Source organism: Chrysochloris asiatica, unplaced genomic scaffold (genome assembly GCF_000296735.1).
Source record: "Chrysochloris asiatica unplaced genomic scaffold, ChrAsi1.0 scaffold00066, whole genome shotgun sequence".
Classification (NCBI taxonomy): Eukaryota; Metazoa; Chordata; class Mammalia; order Afrosoricida; family Chrysochloridae; genus Chrysochloris; species Chrysochloris asiatica.
Genome location: NW_006408584.1, coordinates 11,136,982 through 11,158,493, shown reverse-complemented (window position 1 = coordinate 11,158,493; position 21,512 = coordinate 11,136,982). Strand labels below are relative to the sequence as shown.

General features: G+C 39.8%; 1 protein-coding gene and 1 pseudogene across 1 annotated transcript in view; both read left to right on the top strand.

Annotated features, from left to right (window-relative positions):
- PALLD (palladin, cytoskeletal associated protein) overlaps positions 1-21,512 on the top strand; it is a 646,823-nt gene that overhangs the window by 190,497 nt on the left and 434,814 nt on the right. The window lies entirely within an intron of this gene.
- LOC102819257 overlaps positions 1,790-21,512 on the top strand; it is a 35,098-nt pseudogene continuing 15,375 nt past the window's right edge.

Below are 21,512 nucleotides of genomic sequence, written 5' to 3'. Positions count from 1 at the left end.
GGCCAGCTGCCAGAGTTCCTGAAGCCCAATCACAAAAGTAGTGCCTTTTCTCTCCTACCTTTTCACCTACAACAAAACAAAACAATGAAATAAAAGGGCCTCAACATAAGAATCGGAGCAACTCTTCAACTTGACATACATATCTTGTAGGACTATCATATTATCTTTAACCAACACCAAGATCCTTGCAATTTTATTCTATGACCAAGTCCTAATGATAAATTCTATAGACTGCACTTTATTTCTGACATTTATCTCTTTTAAAGATTTGTCTTTTCAATATCATTTTAATAGATGGGTCCTTGGAACTTGGACTGATACACCCTGTGAGTTTCTCTAATTTCTGGTAGTTTATAACTTTCACCAGTGCCTCAAAGTCTCTTCGATTGCTTCTTCTACAAACAGTCTTGAGTATACAGTTTCCATTAATGAAATCAGATGCACCAGTGCAAACATGTCCACTGCAGACCTCTACGCCAATTTCTGAGAAAATTCTAATATTGTTAAGAAGTGAAGTGTCCTTGAAATCTGGGTTAAAATATGTTTAGTCTGTAACCTCCAAGTTCATCTTATAAACTCCCTTTAAAGGAAAGTCAAAAACCACCATTAACATGCAGTGGTTCCTGTGATGCATCCAGCTCCAGGACATAATTTCTCCACAGCGGTAACTCTGATCTCAGAGACGTTTTCATCATTTTCTCTGCTATGAGAATGACATTCCAGGGACCATCACAGCTTGTGTCAGGTTGACTCCTTCATCCAGATGTCCCACAGCTGAAGAATCGTGAAAGTATTACTTGGCTGCATTCTAGGTTAATGGTTTTATCCAAGGTACATCTGTGTAATGTTCTTTGGGCTCAAAATTCAAGTCAGTTTTCAAATGCAAGTCAAAATTCAAATGTAAATTGAATTAAACCAGATTACCTTGCACCTGCTTCAAAGTTCATCTGAAAATGGTAACCCATCCAAGAGAAACAGAAATATGTCACCAAAAATATCTTAACAAAACAGCATTTTCCTGTTTTACTAGAAGCTCCTTAGGGATAGAATGGAAGGGTTCACACAGTACTTTACAGAGTAAAACTCCCTACAAATCTTTTCCTGAGGACCTGGAGCCAAGTAGCACAGTACAAAATCCTTAGAAGAAGGTGGTGTTGAAGGAAAATAAATACTTTAGTATCTGTATCTCTTTGTCGTGAATTCAAAAAGATCTGTGAGCTATCCCTTGTAATATTTAGAGCTTCCAGGTTAACAGCAGAAAGAAGTTCATCTTGCTAGTGTAACAGCTTAAGGTTTCTACTTCTTGAATGCCTTTTCCTCACCAGATAATACCAGTGACAAGTGGAAAATAATGAAAATATTCTACGGCATCACAAAAGAGAAAAATTGAATTTCTAATGTCACTCTTTGAAATGTATTGTCTCTCAAATACCTATGAGGGTGACAAACCATTCTAGTTACACCAGGAATAAATGGTTTCCTAGGAGGTAGAATTTACAGTGCTAAACTAATAAAGTCCAGAGCAAACCTGGACAAGTCAGACACCCTAGTTCCTAAACTAAAGCAAAGAAAAACAATGAAATGTCACTTAGATAAAGGTCTTAACTGAGATGTCATATGTAGTTGCTGCATTCAAGAGCACAAACCATAATTCTTTTCAGAACTCTCCAGCCCTATAGTCTGCCCTCAGTCTGAATATTCACCTCTCCACATCATCTTTCCTCATCTTTTGGATATGCGTCAATGTTCTCCATAGTTAATTGTGCTACATCCTGTATTCCAGATAACAATGCCAGATATAGATGCACGTTTCAGGCTTTGGCTGCAGAGGGCTGGTTATGAAACAGACATATTTATATTTGAAAGGAAAGTGGTGGTGAGAAGAATCCTATCTTCTTTGGCTGGTGAGTGGAGTAAACTCAGCACTACGCATTTAAAGATGAAATAATTAGAAATAATGAACTGCTGGGATTACCCAAAGTCTTTCAGGAGATACAGAGTGTGCCCAAATCATGCTGGCTAAGAAAACTAGAACTCATTATGGATAAAAGCAGGAGAATTAGATTAAACTAATTCATGGGCATATGCCCAAAGATTATTTTTAAATGTGGTAGTGGTGCCACATAAATAATACATGGATCCCACAAAATCATGCCAACAATGTGAAAAGAAACCTGAGTCATGTATCTCAGATCCAGCTGCCCTGAAGACCTAATAGTGTTATTCTTTGGGTTTGTAGCCGGGAATTGATTTAAAGGCTGGAGAATTTGGTTTCGGCTGTTCTTTGTCTGCTTAAATAATGTCATAAGTAATGTCCATCAGATGTAACTCTGTCTGTACGAATGGCGCCTTTACTCTAGTGGAGAATCTCCAGTCTCACGAAGAAAATTAAAAGTCTCTTACCTCTTGGCTTGATTTTTGCCTCTTATTGTCATTTTCTCCCTCATATGAACACTACATTAGTCTCAAAAGTCCTGGAAAAAAACATGCTGTGGTCTGTGTTACTTATATTGAAACAGTAATAATAGCTATAAATGAATGGGAGGCCCATGACCGTGACAGAACTACACCAGGGAAACAACAACCTCCAGATCACGAAAGGGAAATAACAGCTACCCTGGCTGGGCTGCGAGATGTTGTTGCCAAAGATTCCTTCTTATCTGTAAATTGCTCATATGGGTATCATACATGTTTGAAATAGCTTTCTTCAATTTGGAAGACCATAAAGCAGTAATAAACAAATGGGACTATGGTGAAAAACACTTTATGAGTATCATGACTGCTTTTACAAGTGTTTATTAAATGGTCTCATCTTCCTTTTTACTGTGAATAGTGAACTCTCATTGCTCAGCTATACTTCCAGATGTGACTGGGCCCCCATTCAGTCTATTAACTGGCATATATTTTGTGAATCATTATTTTTTTTTAAATAATAAGAAAAGAAGTTAATGTTGAAAAAGGAGCCAAAAGTACAATAAAATAGAATCAGCCCTAATAAAAAGGGCTGATTTTTTTTTTCTTTCCAAAAGCATGTACTCCTCCACAGCCCTATAGTGTGGGATGCTGCCAATTCAATAGCTATTTGAATTGTCCAAACTGAATCCATGAATAAAAAGAAACAGCAGCAACAGTACCAATTGTTGTTGTTGTTAAGTGCCGTCAAGTCAGTTCCGATTCATAGCGACCCTGTAACCGGTTTCTGAGGAACAGCTGGTGAGCTTGGACCACTGACCTTGCTGTTCAAACGAACTTTGCAGTCCAACGCATTAACCCACAGCGCCACACCAGGACTCCAATAATACCAATTGTTATTGCTGTTGTTATGTGCCATGAAGTTGGTTCTGACTCATAATGATCCGTATAGGGTTTCCTAGGCTGTAAATCTTTTCGGAAGCAGAAAGCGTCATTTTTCTCCCACTGACCGGCTGGTAATTTCAAACTGCGGAATTTCAAACTGCGGACCTTGAGATTCGCAGCCTGATTTGTAACCACTACGCTACCAGAGCTGCAATAGGCTGTAGCTATTTCAAACCCAATGGCAGCAAGACACATCAAATGTGCGGGATATCTGAAGTCAATAATGCTGGGTATAAGCAGTTGATTGATAAGGGGTTGATGATTAAAGGAATAGACGAAGAGAACAAACTGATCTATTTCTTGAGATACATATTTTGAGTACTCTTACCCTAATTTCATGGGAAGATACAAAGTTTAAAAGAAAAGAACACTTTTATAAAACATTACTTTTTAAAAGTCCTACAAAAGACATTCACACTAAAAAGCATATCCTTGTTCCAGCTTCACACACTTTCTACCCAAACTTCCTATAAATAAACACATTAGTTTTGAAAAAGTTACATTGTGGCCTATACCACAAGGGGCTCCAATATTGGGCAAGGAAAAAATGATTTATCTTCATTACCATCTATCCGCACATACATCTGGTAAGCATGAAGACATTCTCCTTTACAATTTCAGAAGGAAAATAACACAACTTGGAGTCTGAGTGTCAGTCTCTGGCCTGAGTCCATTTAGTGGCAAAAGGAATTTTTAAGTACTGACATTACATTTCAACAGGGCAGGAAGAGACTGGATTTACATTCTTTCTTGGATTAGGTTTTGCTTTTTATGTATTCATTCTCTTTAGATAATCAAAAACATGTGTACCCACACTTTGCCAGCTCTACCCACAGAAGACTGAATGCATAGCTAAAACAGTGATACTTAGGGTGAATTGTAGAGATGTCTGAGATGACATTGGAAAGACCCGTTGCTACATCCCCAGTCCAATGAGTGCTTAGGATTCCTCGCCCATTATCTCTGAGGTGTCAGTCACCAAAGCAATGAATAGCAACTGCTCGTAATCCCACCAGTGACTTACTCTGAAAAACATATCAGTAGGAGCCTTCAGTTTCAAATAATCACTGTCTTGTGGTCAAACAGGGGAAGAATACCCTAGTCAATTTATGAGGTCTCTGCCTTCAAGTTATGGATGAAAAAGTTTGCTGCTAGCTAGGGAAGGTTATTTATGATGTGATTGTTAAGGAAGGAATGATTGTGTTACCATTTTTTTTCTCTCTCTCTTTCTTAGGATTTGATGACTGCTACAATATGTTTTTGCTCAGTGTTTAGTCTTAACCTACACTTTTTGGCATTGAGTTTTAAACTGTGTTGTATTTCAAGAAGTCTACTTTAATTTTGTGACAAAAGAATCTATAATCCTAGGATTCTGCCTTCATTTTGTGAACCCCCTCCCTGCCCCATCTTCCTTCTAACTCTGTCTTGTTTTATTTTAAATCACATGGAGAAGTGTATGCATTTTTTTGAGATGGTTAAACCTTTTTTTTTTTTTTATCTCAGACCTCATGGATGAAATAAATTTACATTGGCTAATTTATAAAAAAATGAATTCTACATTTTAAAACTGCCACAGTATTAAATTCAGAGTAGAAACTTCTGCTGAAAATTAAGACTATGTTGTTGATTTCATGTTCTTTACTTACAAAGGGCAACTAGCATGCATTGCTTTCAGTCAGAAAACTTCACTTTGACTACTAGAAAAGCAGCTTAGAAACTGTACATAGTTTTAGTAGGGAAGAAACTGATAAGATGTATTTTCTCTCCCAGAGCCCTATCACACCTTCTACTCTCTGGTGATCTGAGCAGAACTCTATATGAAAAATTTCAAAAAGCAAATAGGTCCCCAACCATTTGCCTAAAAATTACCAGGCTGAGGTACTAGGATGCTTAAGAAAAATGAGGATTACTGGATCCCCCCCTCAATTTACTAAATCAGAATCTTCAGCAGTAGCTCCCAAAACCTGAATTTTTAGCAAGCTTCCCAAGTGATTCTTAAGATTGTAAAATTTGGGTAATGAGCGCCATAGGGTAGTATGAGGTTTTGGAGTGGAGACCAGGCACAAATTGCTGTTTGCTTAGCCCAGTGTCAGTTCTCCCTTCAATCCTAAGTGATAAAACCCCTGAATCTTAGTTAAGTAGTGGCACCCTTCCAACTAAATCTGGCAATCTGTCCAGAGCAAGGTCATGGGGAGGCAAGCAGATACAAGTAGAAACACTGTGGACAGTTTAAAAGGCAACTGACAAATATCCTTTGCTTTTCTTTCCTGGCTCTTCCTTCTTGCTGCCTGGAATAGAGATATAATGGGCACTCAAGCATCCCCCTTACAAATGAGGCAACATATTAATAAGGGCAGAACAGCAAACTAGAGGGAACTTGGAATATCTGATGATTGTGAGCTTGCTATTACAGGTATAACTTTGCAACTCTTATACATGACACAGAAGTAAATGGCTGTCTAATCTATGATTAAATCACTCATGTTTTGTACTTTGTTTTGAGGTTAGTTGAGAATAGAGTTGTTGTTTGTTGTTTTTAAGTGTTATCAAGTCAGTTCCAACTCATAGTCATCCTGTATAGGGGTTTCCAGAAGCAGTTGGTGGGTTTGGACTGCTGTCCTTTCTGTTAGCTGTCCAGTGCTTATCCTACAATGCCACACTAGGACTGAACCGAATCTTAAATGGTACAGACACCATTAAAAACAAAATAGTCTCCTGTTTTGTGATCAGTCAATTCTCAATCATTGTGATCCCACATGTTTCAGTTAGAACTGCTCTTTTGATTTTCAATCATTGTGACCTTTCAGAAGTAAATTGCCAGTCCTATCTTCCAGGGTGACTCTGTGTTGATTCAACCACTAACTTTACACAAACTATTTATGTCACCCAGGGGTCCTTCCATAATCCTATTGTTGTTAAGTGCTACCAGTCAGTCCTTACTCATAGCAACCCTATGCACAACAGAACAAGACACTGCCCTGTCCTGATTCATCCTCATCATTGTTGCTATGTTGAACCCATTGCTGCTGCCACTGTGTCAATCTATCTTGTTGGGGATTTTCCTCTTTTTCACTGACCATCCAATTTTCCAAGCATGATGTCCTTCTCCAGGGACTGGCCCCTCCTGATAATATACTCAAAATACAAGAGACAAGTCAAGCCATCCATATTTCTCAGGAGCATTCTATGTATACGTTTTCCAAGACAGATTTATCAGCACATGGTACTTTTAATATTCTTCACATCACCTAATTCAAATGCATCGATATTTCTGCGATCTTCCTTATTTGTTGTCCAATTTTCATGTGCATGTTTGGAAATTTAAAATACCATGGATTGGGTCAGGCATACCTTAGTCTTCAAACTGACATCTTTGCTCCTGAACACTCTAATAAGGTCTTGTGCAGTAGATTTAGTTAATATGATCATTTGATTTCTTGATTGCTGCTTTCATGACTGTTGATGGTGAATCCAAGCAAAATGAACTCTTTGGCAATGTCAATCTTTTCTCTCTCATCATGTTATTTATTGGTACAGTTGTGAAGATTTTTGTTTTCTTTCACTGAGGTGCAATCCATACTGAAGGCTGTAATCTTTTGCTTTCATCAGTGTTTCAAGTCTTCTTCATCTCCAGCAAGCCAAGTTGTATCATCTCCATATCTCAGGTTATTAATGACTCTTACTCAAATTAACACAAATGGATCTGAGTTGGAAGAGGATTAGCCAGAGTGCTCCTTGAAAACCAGGATGGCCAAACTTCATCTTTCATACTTCAGACATATTGTCAGGAGGGACTAGTTACTAGAGAAGAATATCATGTTTGGTAAAGTGGAAGGTCAAAGATAAAGAGGAAGACCCCAATAAGATGAATTGGCAGTGGCAGCAAATGAAGGTAAAGAGGAAGACCCCCAACGAGATGAAATGGCATAGTGGGCTCAAATGTAGCAAGCATTGTGAGGTTGGCCCAGGATCAGACACTGTTTCATTCTGTTGTGCATAGGGTCGCTATGAGTCAGTACCAACTCGATGGCACTTAACAACAACAACAAAAACAACTCCAATCCTGATGCAATGTTCTTCTTCATATAGTCTTGGTTATTTGCTGCTCAGATTATTTCTTCAGTATATAAATTGAATAAGTATAATGAAAATCCAGGAACATACCTTTCCTGATTTCAAATCCCTTGTTCTGTTCAAATGACTGCCTATGTACAGGTCTATGTATAGGTTTCTCATGAACACAACTCAGTGTTCTGGAATACCCATTCTTCCCAATGTTATCCATAATTTGTTATGATCCACACAGTCAAATGCCCTTGAATAGTCAATAAAGCACAAGCAAACATCTTTCTGATATTCTCTGCTTTCAGCCAAGATCCATCTTATGTCAGTGATGATATCCTTAGTTCCATAGCCTCTTCTGAATCCAGTTTCAATTTCTGGAAGCTTCCTGTTGATGTACTATTGTAATCACTTTTTAATTATCTTCAGCAAAATTTCACTTGCATGATATTAGTAATATTGCTTGATGATTTCTGCATTCCTTTGGGTCACCTTTCTTTGTAATGGACACAAATCTGTATCTCTTTCAATCAGTTGGCCAGGTTGCTGTCTTCCATATTTCTTGACAAAAACAAGTGAGCACCTCTAGTGTGCCATCAGTTTGTTGAAACATTTCAATTTGTATTCCATCAATTCCTGGTGCTTTGTTTTTCACCAATGCCATCAGTGCTGTTTGAACTTCTTCCTTCGATACTATTGGTTCTTCATGGCAAGTTGAAACTTGACATTTTTCTTCAGATCTTTCATCTTGAGTCACAACGAGCATGTCCTTCCTTTTCAGTTTTCTAACTCCACGTCTTTGCACATTTTATTATTAATGCTTGACCTTGTCTTCTCAATCAACCCTTTGAAATTTTCAATTTAGTTCGTTTACTTCCCTGTTTCTTCCATTCACTTTAGCTTCTCTATGCTCAAAACCAAGTTTCAGAATGTCTTCTGACATCCAGTTGGTCTTTTTCTTTCTTTCTTGTCTTTTAAATGAACTTTTGCTTTCTTCCTGTATGATTTCTTTTAATGTCACCTCACAATTCTTTTGGTCTTTGATCATTAGTGTCTACTGCATCAATCTGTTCATGAGATGGTCTTTAAATTCAGGTGGTGGTGGTTATGTGCCGTGGAGTCAGTTGTGACGCATAATGACTCTGTATTGAGTTTTCGAGGTTATAAATCTTTATAGGAGCAGAAAGCCTCATCCTTCTTTCATGGGACCCCCGGTAGTTTCAAACTGCTTACCGTGAGGTTTGCAGGTCCAACTTGTAACCACTACTCTACCAGAGCTTCTTTTAAATTCAGGTAGGATATGTTAAAGGGCCAATTTTGAGTCTCATGGACTTGTTTTAATCTTCTTCAGCTTCAGCTTGAACGTGCATATGAGCAATTAATGCTGTGTTTCACAGTAAGCCCCTAGCTTTGTTTAATGATATTGCACTTCTTCATCATAAATTTCTATAGATGTAGTCAGTTTGATTCTTGTGTATTCCATAAGGTGAGGTCCAGGTGTATAGTCAGCTTCCATGATTTTTGAAAAATGTATTTGCAAGCCCCCTGTCATCGGCTACCTGAGCAGCCAGCAGCAAGCAATCACCTATCACGGCAGCCTGCCCCCGCACCTGGTGATCCCCGGCACCCAGCCCCTACTCATCCCTATCGGCAGCAAGGACATCGAAGCGTCGGGCGCAGCCTCCACCATCGTCACATCGTCGCCCCAGTTGGCTGCAGTGCCTCACACCTTCGTTACAACCGCCATCCTCAAGAGCAAGAACTTCAGCCCGGAGGCCCTGGCCCCACCGGCTGCCTACCGGGCCACGGTGGAAGCCCAGCTCCACCGCCGTCGGCAGCGCCCGCAATGTTGCCTCCCTACTTCATGAAAGGCTCCATCATCCAGCTGGCCAACGGGGAGCTGAAGAAGGTGGAAGACTTGAAAACGGAGAATTTCATCCATAGCGCCGAGATTAGCAATGACCTGAAGATCGACTCTAGCACGGTGGAGAGGATCAAGAACAGCCTAGGCGTTTCTGTGATACAGTTGGCGGTTGGGGAGCACCGAGCATAGGTCAGCTCTGAGGTCTTGGTAGAGTATCCTTATTTTGTGTTTGGACAGGTCTGGTCATCTTGCTGTCCAGAAAGAACCAGCCAACTCTTGGATTTGCCATGTTTCAAACTCTCACATGGGGATGTCTGCATCTCCCTTACCCTCAAGAACCTGAAGAACGGCTCTGTTATAAAGGGCCAGTCCGTGGATCCTACCAGCGTCCTGCTGAAGCACTCGAAGACCAACAGCCTCGTGGGCATCAAACACCGAGCAGGAAAACGGAATTAATCAGGGAAGTGCCCAGATATTTTCTGAGAACGGAGAACTGAAGTTTCCAGAAAAAATAGGATTGCCTGAAGCACCCTTGTTCACCAAAATAGAACCCAGCAAGCCCACGGCAACAAGGAAGAGGAGGTGGTCCTCACCGGAGACCCGCAAACTGGAGAAGTCAGATGACCAGCCACCTTTGACTCTTCCTAAACCTTCTCTAATTTCCCAGGAGGTTAAGATACGCATTGAAGGCCGCGTGGGGGATAGGAAAGTTGGCTTTCCCTTGTCATTTTTTATCCAGATTACTGTGCTGTAGGCTAAATAACACAGTATTTACATGTTATCCTCTTATTTTAGGTTTGTGTTATAACCTTGTCATTAGCCTTACAACTGGTGTTTTGCAGGAGGCTGGCGCATATGCTTTTTTCCAGGAGTGTTTGTCAGTGAGTGGGAGTGGGCGGTCTGGTGGACGGGCAGAGCAGGGGTGTGCATCCACATCACAACACCCGCCGGTTCCAGCAGCACAGAACAGCCAACGGACACCGACTGCTGCTAGCTGGTTTCCTGGGGGAAGTTCTCTGTGGGTGCGGTAAACGTGTGTATGTGTGTGCGTGCCTAGAAACGCAAGAGTGAGGGTATCTTTCTTCTGCCTGCCTCTATCTCCTTCTGTCTTGCTCTCTATGTGGGATTCAGGTGCAGAGCAGTGTTGTGATGAGGTTCTCACATGCAAAATCAACATCTAGAAACCCAGCTGTAGGCCATCCTCCAGCGACATCATAGACATGCGATGGAAAGCTAACCTTTTAAAAAACCATTCCCCCCCTCCCCCAACATATTTTACAATAGAAGCAACTTTTATTCATAGGGAAAAAATGTATTTGCAATGAATATGTCATTAGTCTTGCAAACTTCTATCATGTGATCTCCAGCATCATTTCTATCACCAAGGCCATATTTTCCAACTCTAATCCTCCCTCTTTGTTTCCAACTTTTTCATTCCAATCACTAGGAATTATTAATGCATCCTTATTGCATATTTGATCAATTTCAGACTGAAGAAGCTGGTAGAATTCTTCTATTTCATCATCATTGTCTTCAGTGCTTAGGGCATAAATTTGAATAATGAGTAAATTTGTATGATATATGTTATTGTTAAATGCTGTTGAGTCAGTTTCAACTCATAGCAACTGTGTACAGGGTTACTGAGGACTGGCTGGTGAGTTTGAACAGTCAACCTTGCAGCTCAAATCACTCTTGAAGTCCAATGCTTATCCTACAGTGCCACACCAGGACTCCATAATATATACATAAAATAGTGGCGTTAACTGATCTTCCTTGTAGTATTATAAGGAGCTCTAGTAGCGTAGTGGTTACGAATCGGGCTGCGAACTTTAAGGTCAGTGGTTCGAAACTACCAGCCGCTCCACAGGAGAAAGATGAGGCTTTCTACTCCCATAAGGATTTACACCCTCGGAAACCCTGTACAGGGTCTCTATGGGTCGGAACCGACTCGAAGGCACTTAACAACAACAACAACATAAATATATGAATAGTATTCTATCACATATAAGATTGTACTTCAAGATAGATCCTGACTTTTGTTTTTTTTTTTTTGAAGATTAAAGCGACACCATTCCTCTTCAATTTGTTATCCATAGCCTAGTAAACCATATGATTGTCTGATTCAAAATGGTCATTACCAGTCCATTTCAACTCTCTTGTTGCTTGTTGTAGTTAAGTGCTGTGGAGTTGGTTCAGGCACATAGTGACCCTATATAGGGTTTCCAAGGCCTGTGTGGGTTTGAACCCCAACCTTGCAGTCCAGTGCTTATCCTACAGCACCACACAAGGGCTCCTTTCAGCTCACCAATGTCTGTGATAACAATCTTTATGCATTCCACTTCATTTTTTAACACTTCAAATTATCCTAGCTTTATACTTCATACATTTCATGCTCTGATTATCAATGTATGTCTGCAGCTGTTTCTTCTCATTCTGAATTGTGCCACATCAGCAAATGTAGGTCCCAAGAGCTAAACAATATCCACACCATCTACTTTGAAGAGGCAGCTCTTCCCCAGTGGTCTTTTGAGTGCCATACAACCCGAAAGGCTCATCTCTGACAATGTTCTGCTACTAGTAATAAGCTTTTCATTGGCTAACCATTCAAAAGTTGGCAGCCTCTCCTTCTTCAAGTCTGTCTTAGTCTGGAGACTCCACTAAAACTTATCCACTACGTATGACTCTGCTGTTATCTAAACCACTGGTAACATAGCTTTCAAGATCACAGGAACACACACCAGTGCAGTATAACAAACTGACAGTTGAGTGATGGTTCATAATCTCAGAACTTGCCTAGTATTGATAAATTGTTTTCTTATAACCAAGCAGTGCATTGTGGGGGTTTTAAATGGATTCCTCACTTTTGGATCTACAACCTTAACTCCTTTTGTAATCACCAGAATAGGGGTCAATATGGAGTGAAAGGCAAGACTACATAATGCAATTTGTGAGTTCAAGGAAGAGTGTAATTAGGTGATTCAGAGTAAAGCTATGGATGGAGTCAGAGTCCCTGGATCTGAATTCCGACCCACCACTTATATATATATTTAGACTCTGCTAAATTTATAGGGCTAAAGGGAACTTCTTTAAAATAAGTATGTCCTGTGCCAATTAACCTCTAATTCTAGAAGGATCTGGGAGCAGAAATTCTCTAGCTCATTTTCTGGGCACTTTTGTGTCCAGCTACTTGTTTTCTAGGGATGTTAGGGCCATCCTGCCATAGGTAATCTACCAGAATAATACATCAAACCATCTTGAAAATAATTCAGTTACACACACATTGTAATCTCTACTCACTGTACAAAAAGAAAGAGATTTTAAAAGCCAGTCATATTAGAATATTAGGAGGAGATACAGAAATTTGGTGGGTGTGCACAGCATCACATTTAGAAGTTCTTATATAATCATATCAGAGATTAAAAATGCCACCTGTCACCTCTGTGCAGACATGAGAAGCAGTACTTTCCTCACGGTAAACCCTGGACACTGTGCAATATCCATTGATTTAGTCACTAGCTTAACTCTTGCTAAGGACATCACCTGCTGGGCATTATAAATCTCTGGACACATTTTTTTTTCATATGCTTATTCTCTCTGGTGTGGCACTGTGGGTTAATTCACTGGACTGCCAAGTCAGTTTGAACCATAAGGTCAGCAGTTCAAGCTCACCAGCAGCTCCTCAGAAACCTTATACAAGGTCGCTATAGGTCCGAACTGACTTGATGGCACTTAACAACAAAATAATTCTCTCTTGGAGTCCTGGTGTGGTGCTGTAGGATAAAGCACTAGACTGTACCCTTGGTTTGAACTACAAGGTCAGTGGTTCAAACTCACCAGCTGCTCCTTGGAAGCCCTATACAGGTCACTATGAATTGGAACTGACTCCATGGCATTAATAGCAACAGCATGGTTGTTCGGTGTTTAATTTTTCAGGAGCCATCAAATTAGTTGTTACAGTGGCTATTCCCATATGCAATGGATTAGAACTACAATTTCTCCACATTCTTACCAACATTTGTTTTTGTCTGTATTTAAATATATATGTATATTTTTTAATTGAGTTTTTTGGTGAAAATTCACAAGCAAGTAAGGTCCCCATTTAATAATCTCTACACATGTTATTCAGTGAAATTGTTTAGATTTTCCATTCACGTTCTCATCATTTCTGTCCTGGTTATTCCGTTGCCATCATTTTTGCTTCCTTACACCCTCGGAAACCCTGTACAGGGTCGCTATGGGTCGGAACCGACTCGACGGCACTTAACAACAACAACAACAAGTGGTTACAAATTGGGCTGCTAATCTTAAGGTCAGCAGTTTGAAACTACCAGTGGTTCCATGGGAGAAAGATGATGCTTTCTGCCCCCTTAAAGATTTACAACCTAAGAAACCCTATTCAGGGACGCTATAAGTCGGAACTGACTCCACAGCACATAACTACCACCACCCTTTTTCACCCTCACTACCTTCCCATTTTTGCTTTAGGGTAAATGTTGACCATTTAGTCTCAAATAGATCATTCTTTTGTTCGTTCATTTGTCTGTTGGTTGGTTGGTTAGATAAAAAAGCATGGGCACTCATGTATGATATTGTTTATTTTATGAGCCAATCTACTATTTAATTGTAAAGTGACCTCTGAAAGTAATTTTAGTTCAAAGTCTATCAGTTATCTCAGGGCTATAATCTTAGGGGTTCCCTACATCTCTCCCAGTCAGTAAGTCTGGCCTTTTTTTTTTTAAGATTTTAAGTTATTCTCCATTTTTTCCAATACTATCTGGGACCATCTATTGTGGCTGTGGCTCTTGTCAGAATGGTCAGTAGTGATAGCTGGCCACCATCTAGTTCTTCTGCTTTCAGGATAGGTAAGGACATGGTTCATGTAGACAATTAGTCCTATAAACTGGTTTCTTCTTTGAATCTTTGGTTTCCTTATTTCTCTTTTGTTCAGAGCAGTAGAAGCTAGCTCTGATAGCATAGTCATTATGAATTGGGCTGCTAACCTCAAGGTCAGAAGTTCGAAACTACCAGCTGTTTCATGGAAGAAAGATGAGCCTTTCTGCTCCCGTAAAGATTTACAGCCTCCGAAACCCTTGTAGGGTCACTATGAGTCGGAACCGACTCCACGGTACTAAACAACAACAACAGAGCAGCAGAGACTGAAAGTTGTGTCTTAGATGACTGCTGACTCACAACCTTTTAAGACCTCAGATGCTACTTACGAAACTAGAATATAGAACATAAACTTTTACAGATAATGTTGACCAATGTGCCAATTGACCAAAGTATCCCATGAGATTATAACTGAAATCTTCAAATTTATAAACCAATCCTGTAAGGGGTTTGGGTATGTCTGGCAGGAAGTGTATCTGTGATTGTGTCCCCATGTGCTATTTCATATTTTTGAGTATATGTGCCCTAGTTACTGGTAGTGTAGTGGTTAGGAATCAGGCTGCGAACCTCAGGGTCAGCAGTTCAAAACTACCAGCTGTTCCGTGGGAGAAAGATGAGGCTTTCTGCTCCCTTAAAGATTTACAACCTCAGAAACCCTGTACAGGATCGCTATGAGTCAGAACTAACTCCACGGCACATAACAACAACAACAACAACACTAGCACATATATAGATAGGACTATAACGCCGCTCCATGGGAGAAAGATGAGGCTTTCTACTCCCGTAAAGATTTACACCCTCGGAAACCCTGTACAGGGTCGCTATGGGTTGGAACCGACTCGATGGCACTTAACAACAACAACATAACTACACCAACTTATGATCACATATATACACACATATACATTCCTACACACATAAATGCACAATAGTGTTTTTTTATCATGCTTTTAATTCAACATTCAGCAAATATGGGTCAATAAGCAACATTATAAGATATGGAAAAAAGGTTGAAGTTGTCAAGGATCTCACTTTATTTGGATCCAGAATCAATGTCTATAAAAACAGCAGTCAAGAAGTCAAACAATGTATTGCAATGGGTAAATACTCTGCAAAAGCCCTCTTTAAAGTTTTAAAAAGCAAAGATGTCACTTTAATGACTAAAGTGCATCAGATCCAAGCCATTGTCTTTTCAATTGCTTAATATGCTTGCAAAAGCAGAACAACAAAAAAGAAAAACAGAAAAACGGATACATTCAAATTGAGAATATTGAATATACTATTGACTGCCAAGAAAAATGAATAGTCTTAGAACAAATACAGCAAGAATGCTCCTTAGAAGCAAGGATGGTGAAGCTTAATCTTGATTGCTTTTGACTCATCAGGAAAAAACAGTAACAGGAAAAGGACATTGTTTTTGGCAAAATAAAGGGTAGGTAAAAATGAGGAAGACTCTCAATGAGATGTATTGCCACAATAGATCAAATACACAAACAATCGTGAAGATGATGTAGGACTGTCCTGTTATACATAAGGTTGCCATGAACCAGAGCCAAATTGTTGGCAAATAATGACACCAACAACATTTTTAACTGAAATGGATGCCAGCCCTGACCAAGCCCTGACTACAGCTTCATTTTTTATCACTAGCATGTGCCAGTTTTACATCAAGTGCTAAGTAATGGATTTGAGCATGCTCATGGGACCCGTCCTTCTACAGAGAGTCACTTTGTACAAAGACACAAAATCTGTTTGACTGGTGCTATGGTAACACTCTAAGGACAGACAAAGAGTTTCTGAGATGGCTCAAGGGTTTGGACTTAAAGGGTAGGTAGAATATGGACAAAGGCATAGGAGGGAAGAGTTTTCTAAGAAAAAGAAACAGTATCTGCAAAGACCCCGAGTGTGAAAGAAGTTGATATGGGCCAGGAATTGAAAACAAGCCAGTAGACTGGAACATAGAAAGGAGGTAGGAAATTTTGGAGAAGTAGACAGCAGACAGATCATGCATGTCCTGTGGGGTGTTTAAAGGATTTCTGTGTTTAAACTAACTGCAGTGGGCCACCACTTAATTGTTTTTAAACAAGGGAATGACCTCATCTTATCTGCATGTTAAGATGATGACAATGACTTCTAAATGACTCAGTTGGGGACTATTCAGTTGTAGTTGTTTGCTTGTTTTCTTCCTCTTTCTCCAGCTATTGATAAACCTCTGAAAATTAAGGCCTAAGCCTCTGCCAAAGAATTAAGAAGAGAGCTCATTCATTAAACAATCAATAAATATTGATTGACCTAAGAGTATTCAAATATTACTTATGAAACTTTCTCTTATCACTTCATCACTACTAAAAATTTTCAAGACATGTGGTTTATTACCTCTTATCATTGCCTTAACAATCCTTATCTGAAGTTTATGTCTTTGGAGAGGGTGAAAATCTCTAGTCACTAAGTGTGGAGCTGGGAGTTCCAACTACAAGCATCTCCTTATGGCCTCCCCAACCCCCACCCCTAGACTTGGTATTTTGACACTAGGAGTGTTTCTCTTGTTTGCTTATTTTCACTTCACTGTTTATGGGAAAGTGCCTCTTTTTTCCTAGAATTTAGGCCTAATTTTAGCAATTACGCAAGGGCTGTATTTCGACACTGCCTTATCTCAAAAATCTTTAAGAATCTCATGATAAGTGTAAAAGAAATTTTTACTATATAGCTCTTTTGCCACTTGCCAACATCTCTGTTGGCAAATATGACCCAAGGGGTCCATCATTTTTTAGGTGCAAAATCCAGTGACATTTGACTCACCTTTGCTTCTCAGAAGCGTATCCTCCTGAGTTGATGAAGGGATACAATGCTGTGTAAATCTACCATAAAAATGCCATGCAGGCAAAAGAGGGTGACTCTTCAGGTCTGTGAACACATGCTTCAACTCTTTGACTTATATGGGCACCCTAGGGTTTTTATTTGGGCCAAAATGTGGAAGCCAAGTTTTCATTGTAAACAGATGGCTGGTAACAAGCAAAAGAAAAACTTCTAGTTCACTAGAGACCTAAGGGAGAGACTCTGCTTTAAAAACAAACAAGCAAACAAACAAAAACAAATCTATCAAACATTCCCTTCTGAGTCACAACACACTTACACACACAAGTACAGACAAAACCTACTCTCCATTCCTTACTTACACCATCTTTCCCCCATACCAAATTCCACATTCTTTCAGTGTAGCTACTATAAATAAAAAATGAACAAACTCAATCCCAAATCACTAGGGGGCTTTTCTTTGCATGACCACAACACAAGCATTTGTCCATCATTTGGGGATTTTTATGAAGCCTCTAAGAATGTTCAGAATTCCGGTCTTGCTCAAGCAATGTCTTGCTATTCAGAATGATTCAGATGTTAAGTCTTAGGACAACCTGGGAATTTCTGGTTGGAAGAAAACATTACCCTGAAATGTCTCAATGTGAATGATTTTCATGTATGCATCTCTACCTTTGCCTTTTTTTCTTCAGTCCAGAAAAAGAATTTTGGAAACTCCTATGCTTCCTTTACACTCATATGAGGCAATTTGAAGTTGATTGTTGTCTCTCTGTCCCTAACCCCAATAGAGGAGTAACATTCTTATGTATTAATTGGGTCCTTACTTAAATTTCTCCCTGAGATAGCATCTGGTTACATAACCACTTTATGCTTTTAAATCTAAATACTGATGATAACAATCTCCTAACAGATAATTCTTCCAGTGTTTAGATTATGTGGACTCCCTGAGATGTTCTTTTTGAGCAGCCAAGGTTATCCAGTCACCCCCTGACCTGAAAAGTGACCACACTCAAACATGCCCAAAGAGATGAGGGGTTCTTCTATTTTTAAAGTTACCCCCGAGAAGCAGATTCCACAATCTCACTAAGTAAACACTGCAGTGTTCTAACAATGTTAGCATTTTCAGAAGAGTCTGTAGCCACAACCATTATACTTATTATTAATTCAAAGCTCTATTAGGCACTAGAAAACATCTCTCTTCACATCAAAGCTTTTCTGTAGTATACCTGTAGTATACCATCTACTTATATAAGCAACTATAAGGTTTATTGAAGATACCTGCCCTGGCCCTGACAGAGTCACAGGATTGCTTGAAGGATCAAAATAGATGTGTCAGTCTGCTCATGTCAGGTATGATTTACATCACCACCAAAATATTCTAAGACTAAACCTGGAAGTAGTTATTTAAATTTAAACTATTAGGGAGTTAATAAGGACTCCTAAAAAAAAAAAAAAAAGAAGTTAAATATAAGCGTAACTTACAGACACAAATATTTTGTTCATGAAATATTATCTATACCCAAGTCAACCGACTAGGTGTTGTATTTGGGAACAGAAAGGAAGGAAGATAAACATTCATTAAACCTGCATTACTATTCCAACAAGGATCCCGGATGTTGCAACGGTTTAGAACGCAGCTGCTAACCAAAAGACTGGTGATTCAAGCCCACCTAGTAGCTTCCTAGAAGAAAGAACTGGTGACCTACTTCCATAAAAATGACAGCCAAGATCAGGACTGATTGTGAAGGTTGGAAATGTAAAGGTCGACATTTTATAGCAAGGAGGGGAGTGATTAACTTTTCAGTCTAGGAGCGGAGGGCCCTGGGACCATCAACGAAGAAGAGCGGTGAGTAGGATACTACCCAGAGAAGCAGTGAGGCCCGAGATGGAGGCAGAGAAGATGACAGGAAGAGATGGAGTGGCTGGGGACTTGAGATCCAGAGAGGGAAAGGGGCTGTGTACTGAGGACCGTGGGGAGGCGGGGGCAGGCTTGCAGGGTATACCCTTCGGTTGGGTGATGATGCATGGACGGGATGGTAACTATGGCAATGAAACGATGTATGATAGAATGAATGTAAAACTAACAGGAAAAAAAAAAAAATGACAGCCAAGAAAACCCTATGGGAAGCTCTACTCTGTTACATGAGGTGATGAAGAGCGGGAATTGACTTGACAGTTCCTAACAGTAACACCTATTCTTACAACCCTATGATGCTCACAGTAGCCATATTACAGATGAGAAGAACTAGTCACCAAGGTTTAAAAGCTTTGGAGTCTGCCTGTCTTGGTGTCACACCTCTGCCACTTACTCACTGGGTGGTTTTGGACAAGCCTCTGTATCGACTCCTATTCTGCAGTGACTGTTTTGTTGACTCCAACTCTTGGAGTCCTCATGTGTGTCTGAATATAACTGCTTCATAGGGGTTTCAATGGCTAATATTGGAAGTAGATTGCCAGGTCTTTCTCCTGAGGCACCTCTGGTTGAACTCTGCAAGTTTGTTAACTATTTGTATCACCCAAGGATTCTGGTCCCTATTCTGTTGTTGTTGTGAAGTGCTGTTGAGTCAGTTCTGACCCATAGTGACCCTGTATAGGGTTTCCGAGGAGCAGTTGGTGAGTTTGAACCATTGACCTTGCAGTTCAAATTGCTTTGCAGTCTGGCTCATTAACCCACAGTGCCACACCAGGACTCTGGTCCCTATTCTAGACCTCACTTTATTCTATAATAATCATAAATATTAAATAGGAAGATATGCGGTGAGAAGAGAGACAGAGGGTAGAGTTCCAATTTTACAAATGTCTATGTTGTGGCTGTTACGTGCCAACAAGCTGGTTCTGATTCATAGTGACTCTATATAGGATTTCCAGGGCTATAATCATTGCAGGAGCACAAAGTCTAGTTTTTTTCATGCAGAGCAGCAAGAGTGCTCAAATCACCAACCCTGAGGTTCAAAGTCCAGTGGCTACCCTACAAAACCACCATTCTCCCACAAATATCTTTGTTGTTGTTGTTAGATGCTATTGAGTTGGTTCCAACCCATATTGACCCTATGTACAACAGAACAAAACACCACCCGGTCCTACACCATCCTCACAATTGCTGCTGCGCTTGAGCCCATCATTACGGTCTCTGTGTCAATCGATCTCATTGGGGTTTCCTTCCTTTCCACTGACTCTCCACTTTAGCAAGCACAATGTCCTTCTCCAGGGACTGGTCCCTCCTGTTAATTTGTCTGAAGCATGAGAGACAAAATCTTGTTATCTTGCCTTTTAAAGAGATTTCTGGTTGTACTTCTTCCAACACCGATTTGTTTATTCTCCTGGGAGTCCCTGGTACCTTTAATATTCTCTTCCAACACCGTAGCTCAAATGTATCAATTATTGTACGATCTTCCTTATTCACTGTCCAACTTTCTACATGCATATGAGGTTATTGAAAACAACACAGCTTGAGTTAGGCTCACTTTAGTCCTCAATCTGACATTTTGGCTCTCAGACACTTAAAAGAAGTCTTGTGCAGCAGATTTGCCTAATGCAATATATTGTTTAATTTCTTGACTGCTGCTTCCATGGGTGTTGATGGTAGATCCAAGAAAAATGAAATCTTTGAAGATTTCAATCTTTCCTCCATTTATCATGATGTTATCTACTGGTCCAGTGGTGAGGATTTTTGTTTTCTTTACATTGAAATGCAACCATACTAAAAGCTGATCTTCATCAGCAAGTATTTAAGTCCTCTTCATTTTCAACAAGCAAGACTGTATCATCTGCATACTGCAGGTTGTTAATGAGTTTTCCTCCAATACTGACGCCACGTGCTTCTTCATATAATCCAGTTTCTCGGATTCTTTGCTCAGCCAACAGATTCAGTAACTATGATGAAAGAATGCAACTCTGGTGCATTTAAATGCAACTCTGGTGATTTAAAACTATTCAGTGCCAAATTGTTCTGCTTAAACGACTGCCTCTTGATCTATGTACAGGTTCCTAATGAGCACAATTAAGCATTCCATATAATACTCCTTCTCTGCAATGTTCTTCATAGCTTGTCATCATCCACACAGTCAAAAGCCTTTGTAAAGTAACAAAAAAGGGGTGTAGTTAAACTTACAGTTTAGGAACAGAGCACCCTAGGACTATCAAGAGAGGAGAGCAGGAGCAGAATGTGGAACCCTGTCCAGAGACGCAGCGACACCAGAGATGGAGGCAGAGATGAGGACAAGAAGAGATAGAGCAGGTGAGGACTATGGACTCATAGGAAGAGAAAGTTTGTGTGTTGGCGACCAGGAGGCAGGCTTGCAGAATGTGCACTTTGGTTGTTTAGATGATTACATATTCCTGAGTGTTTTTTGTGTACATCCCCCAAAAAACAAACAAAAATAGAGGGAATAAAAACAAATACTGTTGAATGATGATGCACAAAGGAAACTGTAATGAAATGGAACGAAATTTCAATGAGACGATGAGTGTAAAACCAATGCTCTCCCATGTAAACTATCACTCAATTCACAATAAAAACTTTTTT